Consider the following 7,656-nt stretch of genomic DNA (forward strand, 5'->3'; position numbering starts at 1 on the left):
CAAACCACTGTCTTACTCAAAACTGCACCAATTGATTTATCTCAAACAACTGTTTGAACCTGGAAATAGACCCTAGGTTGATTTTGCTCCAGAACATTCCCTTATCATTTTGTTGTCACTCACATTCAGCAATCATCTCCTGAGGATCCACTAGCTGTCCATTCCGTCAGTACACTGTAAAAAAAAAAAAAAAAAGGTAGGCAGTAGGCAGCCCAAGCTCTGAAAACTGGAAACAAACAAAGTTGGGACTGCCTGTTCCCCAAACAAAAACAAAACCCTGTGTGGAGTTTATCTGGGAATACTATAATGTACATTGTTTTAGACAAAAGCATCTGGTAATCATTTTAAATGTAAACATAAACAATGCATAAAAAATGCAACTTCCTTTGCTATTGCTGACTGTTCCTTTAACAATTGTTAACTAGAGTAAATTCTATAGGCCTACATACTATACCAGCTGCCCTTCGCCTAAAGGTAGGCTGTGTTAATGTTCCCATCAATTGTTGAATTGTGTTACAACACACCAATACTAACACTTGATTTTCACGCAAGGTTATGAAACTGTGGTAAAACAGGTTTTGTTCTTTACAGGGACTATGTAGCTCGAGGATGATGAAATTCAGAGCCGGACAGTAACAGAGTACATTTACTTGAGTACAATTTTGAGGGATCTGTACTTTACTCGAGTATCATTTTTGGGGAGTACTCATGACTTTACTCAAGTACATTTGACAGGCAAATATTGTACTCTTTACTCCATTACATTCTATCCATAACTGTGAGTACCAGTTACTTCTTTAAAAAAAAGGAAAAAAGAAAAATCTCAGAAACCCTCAATTTGTTGTTTCCCTCTCAAACGTGATTGGATTGTGCAGGGGCCACTGATTGGGACAGCCTATCAGCAATCACCTTTAGCTTTCCGCCAAAGTCAACTCCATGGTCAGATTTAGATAAGAGACGAAACCATGGAAGAAACAATGGATGAAGACACAGCAGGTCCATCCCGGGAATGTGCCAACCTGTGGTCCCACCTCGCCAGACTATTTCAACTTTCTAAACAAGTTAATGATAGTTTTCGCTTCAAGTGTTTCAATTACAAAATAGTATTTTGTATTTGAAATACGTATTTTAAATACATGTATTATAAATACTGCCCATCCCTGGCAACATGGTAAAAAGATGAAAATTACTTAATTTTACTTTCAATTCCTTTTACATTCTCCAAGGTATTAACATAAAAAATTTTCATAACTCCACGTAGGACGTTTCTGTACATAAATGTAAGCACTGTGGCAGTAGTAATGCAATATTTCGAAAATGTAGTCTACTCTTGTACTCATGATACTCGAGTACTTTTAAAAACAAGTACTTCAGTACTTTTACTTAAGTAGGCATCTGACTGTTGTACTTTTACTTGTACTTGAGTAAAATTGAGCAAAGGGTATCTGTACTTTTACTCAAGTAATAAAGCTGTGTACTCTGTCCGCCTCTGATGAAATTATATTCTAACTAAATTCCTGTACTCTAAATGCATTCATCTGCCTTTGAGGTTCACAGAGACACCTATCAGTGCAGGGATTTCACTTCTCACGCATTGACTATGAGACGTCACAAGACCTCATGCCACACATGCCTTTTCTCACGCTAATGTCTTCGCTTCCTCCTAATGTTATACAGTAATTGTTAGAATTGTTAAGTAAAAGTTGAACTGACAGCAGAAACTGGTCATTTGGTGCAGTTTGCAGGTTACACATGCATGTAACCTATGATATACATGGCATTTCAAGATGCCACAATGCTCTGCATCAATAAATAATTGGAATAAATGGAATAATTTGTTTGTAAATAGCTAAACTCATTTAACCTACCAACACACACATTGCCTTCTGCCTGATGTATTGATACAGAGTTGTGAGCCAGATAGCCAGATTTGTCATCTGGAGCTCAACATCACTGGGGATTGAGTACTTAAGCAAACAGCATATTTGAGGTGTATTTTTAAACATAGAACATAAAACATAATATTTTTAAATTGAAAAAGATCCCCCCCCACAACAATATTGTACCATGGCTATATGGTGTTGTCATGTGCTAAAAATGTTACTTGCATCATTCTACAAAGTCAGGGTGGACTTCTGATACAATTAAGTATCAGGTTCAGAGGAACTCTCATTAAAATGAGGAATAAAAAATGTATAGTCTATTTAGATGTGTTCATCTGCTTTTCGGTGATAGGTTGTCATTGCTGGGCTTTAAGACTAGGGCTTTACTGTTTATGTGTGGACACTTAACCCACTTAGATTTAAGCAGAACAGCACCATGTCAATTTACCCACCCGACAACCCATAACAGCTGTTCATTTAAAATCATTTGGGACTTAAAACTATGTCAGTCAGCATGAGCCCCAATTCTGACTGAACGAGGAGAGGAAAAAATCTCTTCTGTGTGAGTGTGCAGTGACTGCACTTTGCCCGTGCACACTAAACTAGAATGTGATGTGGAGCCATTTAATTTAAATTTAATTTTAGCCCTGGTTAGGGCTCAATTTAAGAGTGGCAAAAGACATGTCTTAGTTTACAGTACTTAACACAGCAAAATTAAGTTGTTACCTCTACTGTAAGTCAGTTTAGGAAGCTCTGAATGATGTAGAACGTCAGTGCTGGGGGAACAATTTCAACTGAAAAAGGGATGTTAACCTTTACAAGGGATCAAGTCAGAACTAGGGCAGCCTGTTACATCACTGGTAAAATACACTGGCCTGTGAGAACCCAGATGACCTGATAGTGAATTTGAATTCGCTCTGCAGGTCAGTCTGGCAAGGAGGCCAACATTCCAGAAACCCAGGCACCAATCACAATAGGCTACATACAGGAAAGGCTCTTCAGGTAGCTCATTTACGTATTTCCGGTGGAGTGTTAACTATGTTGTAACGGTATCTTCTGTTATATTCGGCTCCATACATCTTCACTCTGACACTGAATATCTTGTTTGCCTAACAATTTTAACAATGCATAAATCCTTCTTTATCGCAGAGACCGCGTTTTTGTTTTTACAGTGATTCAGGGCACAGACAGCTAGCAGATGGTGAGGTGATGTTTGCTGTATGTGACAAAAAAATCTTTAGCTTAGAAACCGCGTAACATCGCTTAGAGCACCTTTAAGGCTTCTGCTTTCAGTCCGAGAGGAGAGCTCTTTGAGGGAATACAGGGGCATGCCACGAGAACCTTCACCGAAAGTGATAATTCGCTATGACGAGGGTGCATAGCAAAGAGAGATGTCTGCAGGGATCTTCGCCTGTGGTCTTACGAGCCCTGAATACTGCGCCATTGGATGTTAGAGGGGTGAAATCGTTTACCTCTTGCAGAGTTAAGTGACTCTTCTGCTGCGTATAGGCAATGCCACTGCTGCGCACTGCCACTCTTGTGCTGCACCATGACCATGGACCACTTGACAGGGACAACAAGGAGGTGGCACTGCACTACCTTATCCCACTCAATAGCCTTGTATTTCTATTACAAAATGTACATACTGTAACTACACTTATACAATATTCTACTGCTCTTATAATCTTAAAGCTATCATACTGTAGACTATACTCCTTAGTCAACTGTACCTGTCTATACTGTTAATACTGCAAATACACTTATTTTTACTACTCTTATAATATTACTGTCAATACACTGCACATATCTGTACGTACATATCTGTCTATATTGTCCATACTGCATATTTATTCTGCTCTTATAATGTTACTGTATATACACTGCACATATCCCTACTGTAAACCATGCCACTTGCTTAACTGTATACTGTCCACACTGCATTATGTCATATAGCCTACTGTTTACACTGCACTACCTGTCTATACTGTTCACATTGCACTCTTCTGCCTTTTTGCACTTCTGGTTAGAAGCTAACTGCATTTCGTTGTCTTTGTACAGTACTTGTACTCTACACAATGATAATAAAGTTTAATCTAATCTAATCTAAATCTAATCTTGTGCAAGTGAAGCTACTATTTCCTTTTACAATATTCCTATTATCACCCTGTGGCTATGAAGCTGCTATTATCTCTATGTGACTGTGAAGCTGCTACGCAAAGCTGCTATTGTGTCATGTGGTTGCTATTTTGAACACTTTCTGCACAAAAACAAGGTTATGGTGGGAAACTCGCTGTTGTGCTACATTCACTTACAGTGTCACTTAGAATTTGAGCTGCTTTGGTAACAATCCTGATGGCTTGGACGAAAAACCTTGAGTCTTTACCAGTAATGTTCATGACGATGGATGTCGAAAAGTGTGCTAATGAAGGAAATCGGATCCTGAGATCAGTATAAAAGGATATATCAATAGAATAGTGGGCTACATTATCGCCCATATAGAAAGATAATTATTGATGTGCTATCTCTGCAACACGTCAAAATATGATACATCTCGCTTTATTTGGGCAATCCACTGCCTCTCAGTGTTGCCACAGCTACCTTGAAAAAGTAATCTGATTACTCCTTTAAAAAGTAACTTAGTTAGTTTACTGATTACTTGATTTTAAAACTAAGTTAGATTACAAGATACTTTATTAGTTACATCCCCCACCGCCTCCACATAAAAATGACAACCAGTTTTGCCAATACTCACTTTATTGGAAGTGCATTTTAACAGTAATGTCGACAATGTATAGCAGACATTACAACCTGAAAAAAGTAATTTCAGGGAGGTATCCCTTTAGCTTACTTAGATACTGAAATACAGATAAATATGTTCGTTCAATAATATCTAGTCAGAACACCAAATAAGGAAGGCCTATAGATAGAAATTGCGATAATAAAATATGTAGATTTAGGTAGTTTGGGCTTTTCATGTAGCCTTGCCAACTAGCCATTTAGTATAGGCCTGAATGATATGCAAATGAAATGGCACTTGTTAAACTCACCTCAACTTTTGCAATCATTTAATCCACCATGGGCAATGCTAACAGTTACAAACAGTGCAGTGTGCAAGTCATTATTTTTTACTCCTATGAGACAAGGGTAAAAAAAGTGTTCAGATCCAGCTAATACAACCCGCCCCCCCCCCCCAATATCATCACATCATTTAGATAAAAAAATATGAAATATTCTGAATGAATAACTTTTGTTTTCTTTATTAATTTCATTTGCCAGCAAGATAGTATCATGTTTTAAATCAGGGGTGGGCAAACTTTTTGGCTCAAGGGCCACATTGGGTTTTGAAAAAAAGCCTGATAACCAAATTAAATGCTCGGCAGGCCGGATGAAAGTGTTTGGCGGGCCGGATCCAGCCTGCGGGCCGCAGTTTGCCCACCCCTGTTTTAAATCATCTGCACCGACTACTTGGTATTACCCAACCCGCTTTCTCTACCGAAAATTTGTTTACTATTTCGCTGGGATGAATGGTTGGAGAAAGCTGACAGGTGCATGCTAACTGAATGTGGAACGATGAAAAGTACACTGAAAGGCAGCCAGACAACAATTTTTCATTAACAGGAGTGTCACAAACAAAGTCACAACTGAGCTGCATGTGGGTTTGGCAAAACATAAACATAAACATAAGTCATACCTTAATTCTATCACTTGAAAACACAAACATATTTCCCTAAAACTAAGATGAGCGCTATGTTATACCAGAGAGGGTTAAAGCGGAGCAATCAAGGATCTTTGGTTATACTAGAGTTCCACAGTTAGCTAGTTAGTAACGCTTTTACATTGGAGGTTATGGTAAGTGTGTGTGTTATCTACAGCACGAGCTAAATTAGTCCTCTACACTGGTATTGAAAGTGAATTAGGTTGATAATGTATGTAGTCTCGGCATGAGTGAGTTACATATACATATTTCTTCATAACTGTTGTGTTAGTAAAATGATTGAATGTCCTGTGAATTAATAACTAGATGAATAACTATATAATAACTAGTGCTTCAAGAGGCTGGTCTTGGCCCACCTCAAGATCTGCTTACCACCCATACTGAACCGCTACCAATTCACCTACTGTCAGAACAGGAGCACCATCTCTACAGCACTTCACTCCGCTCTGTCCCACTTTGACAATAGCAACACCTATGTGAGAATGCTGTTCATTGACTTCAGTTCAGCATTAGACATCATTATCCCCATAGATATATATAGAATGGCTAGATGTCATTATCCCCATAGATGTATATATAGAATGGCTAGATGTCATTATCCCCATAGATATATATATAGAATGGCTAGATGTCATTATCCCCATAGATATATATATATAGAATGGCTAGATGTCATTATCCCCATAGATATATATATATAGAATGGCTAGATGTCTTGTCCGCGCTGCTGGCCAATGGAAATCGGCGGCCATCTTGCCACAGTCAGCTCGCTAACTCATAACATTGTGTTTCAATCATGCACTGTAATGACAGGTAGCGACCTGAATTTGTCATTGGCCTAGGGCATACATGGGCAACATACAGCCCGCGGGCCACATCCGGCCCATGGGCTTTCCCTGACCGGCCCGCGTAAGGTCCGTGAAAGAACAATAGTCAAGAGCCTAGCATAGAGATAATGCACGCAAATCAATATCGTATTTTTTTATTTTGAAAGCGACTGCTTTTTGTACGCACATACATTTGTGCGTGGATGCATACGACGTAAACACCCTCACTGATGTGCTGGTGAATTTATATTTCTGCGTCGACACAATGCAGTTGCCTTTACGTCGGCGTAAACCTTTCAAAGTTTTGTGTCTTTTATGTCTGCGTCGCTCACCACAGCAAAGGTTGTTAGAACGAACTCCTACTGCTGCTCGTTGACGATACGAAGTGTTCATTTCAAAACGTTACTGGCAGATAGACAGTTTACAATCGGATAACCCCGTAATTGTAACCAAAACATGTCTGAGTTTATTTGCAAAGCTTATGTTAGTGAACTAGTATGATGCTACTACCCACAGGTTGCTTGAAGCAGCCGGCTCAACACACAGAGCGAGTTGACCAATCACAGTTATGTGCATAAAGTTAAAGCAAAAACATAGCCTACATTTTTTAAATAGTTTTCTTTGTGCATGTTGATTAACTAATGACAGCCTACTATTGTCTGCTCCACATTTTCGTAGTCTAATTCTGCATAGAGTTAATTTAATGATGGTAATGATTTAATGATGAAATATTGCTGAGTGTTGATGAAATGGTGGCACAGGCCTATCGGTTGTACTGACTCCTTCACATTTTCATGACCTAGCCTAATTATATAGATATTGTAGTACTTTTTTATATCAGTCTTTGAAAACTTTGAAAAAAAAAAGTCAATGTCAAAAAATCATTTTCGAGAATGAGGATTAAATACTGGACATAGATTAAATATTGCTGTTTTTCCTTTGTCTCTCTCACATTTTCATCTGTTCTTACGACTAGTAAACAAAACCATATGATTTACTTAATGTTATACAAGAACAGAATAGAATTGGACAGAATTGAGTTCAGACTTGAGTTCGGTATTTTGGGTCCGGCCCTCCTCAACAGTCCCAGTTTGTCATGTGGCCCCTTGGGGAAATTAGTTGCCCACCCCTGGCCTAGGGGCATTGTTCTGCCTTTAGTAGAAGAAGAGCTACCTTACATTAGGTACCACAGAGCCAAAGATGGTTGATTATGAAGATACTTCCTGAGAGG

The sequence above is a fragment of the Alosa pseudoharengus genome, unplaced genomic scaffold, assembly GCF_046254945.1.
Source record: "Alosa pseudoharengus isolate Yale_2024_CS ecotype anadromous, Long Island Sound unplaced genomic scaffold, YU_APseudo_1.1 YU_APseudo_1.1_scf_14, whole genome shotgun sequence".
NCBI lineage: Eukaryota > Metazoa > Chordata > Actinopteri > Clupeiformes > Clupeidae > Alosa > Alosa pseudoharengus.